This window comes from Chrysochloris asiatica, unplaced genomic scaffold, assembly GCF_000296735.1.
Source record: "Chrysochloris asiatica unplaced genomic scaffold, ChrAsi1.0 scaffold00067, whole genome shotgun sequence".
In the NCBI taxonomy this organism is placed as follows: domain Eukaryota; kingdom Metazoa; phylum Chordata; class Mammalia; order Afrosoricida; family Chrysochloridae; genus Chrysochloris; species Chrysochloris asiatica.
In genome coordinates, this window is record NW_006408585.1 from 5187178 (window position 1) to 5188463 (window position 1286).

Here is a 1286-nt window from a genome sequence, read left to right on the forward strand (position 1 = left end):
TATGCTGTTGTTGTTGTTAAGTACCGTGGAGTCAGTTCCGACTCATAGCGACCCTGCACAGGGTTTCCGAGGCTGTAAATCTTTACAGGAGCAGAATGCCTCAGCTTTCTCCCACGGAACAGCTGGTAGTTTCGAACTGCTGACCTTGGGGTTGGCAGTCCAATTAGTAACCACTACGCTACCAGAGCATAGCTCCATAAAAAACTAGTTGCCATTGAATTAACTCAGACTCATGCCAATCCCAAGTGTGTCTTTTTTTAGAAGTAGATCCCCAAAATTTTATGAACAGCTCTGAGTGGATTTGAACCTCCAATTTAACAGTCAAGTGCATTAACCATTTATTCTATCCAGGAACTCCTATATAGTTCCATAGTTTGTAATATTTCTTTTGAACATTGCAAAATCCTAGGAGTTACACAAGTAAAAACAATCCCATTTTACCATGCTAAAATTTTTAGACTGGTGAGTTGCCTTCAGTTATAAAGCTCTTGTTGTTAAGTGCCATCGAGTTGATTCCAACCCATAGTGACCCTGTATAGGGTTCCCAAGAAGTAGCTGGTGAGCTTGAACCACCAACCTTGCAGTTCAAACAACTTTGTAGTCTGACACATTAGCCCACAGAGCCAGGACTCCTATAAAGATGTTAGGTGTGAGAAAAGAGGCTCAGCACACATTTTATGACTATAGGTTTCCCGAACTTTCTACATTTGTGGAGCTCAAATTCCTTCAGGTAGCATAGTCTCTAAAAGTTATGGTATTTTTGTGGAGTGTCTACTTAATTCCATGAGAGTCACAAGACTTTTTGTTGTTGTCATTAAGTACCATTGAGTCAGTTCTGACCTACAGAAACCCTGGATAGGGTTTCCAAGGAGCAGCTGGTGAATTTGAACCACCGACCTTGGAGTTCAAACCGACCTAGCAGTTCAGCACATTATCCCATAGCGGTACACTAGGATTATAGTCTACAAATTATTGTGTTCTTTGTGGAATATTTACTTAATTCCATGATAATCACAAGACTATATTATATTAAGAAAAATCATCTGCACATATGTCCATGTCAAAAAATGTCTGCTAAAATAAAAATCATGAGCTGTAGGAATAATGATCAAGGCATTTTTGAGTACATTGTAGAGAACATCACACAACAAACTTCAGTCAAAATGCAGCTCAGATTAGTACTGGAGGCTCAAGAGAAAGAAAAAGCAGTTCCTTACCACTAAGTAGCCAGGATCAGGATGTTCTTGTTGTTGTTAAGTGCCATCAGGTAGGCTCCAACTCGTGGT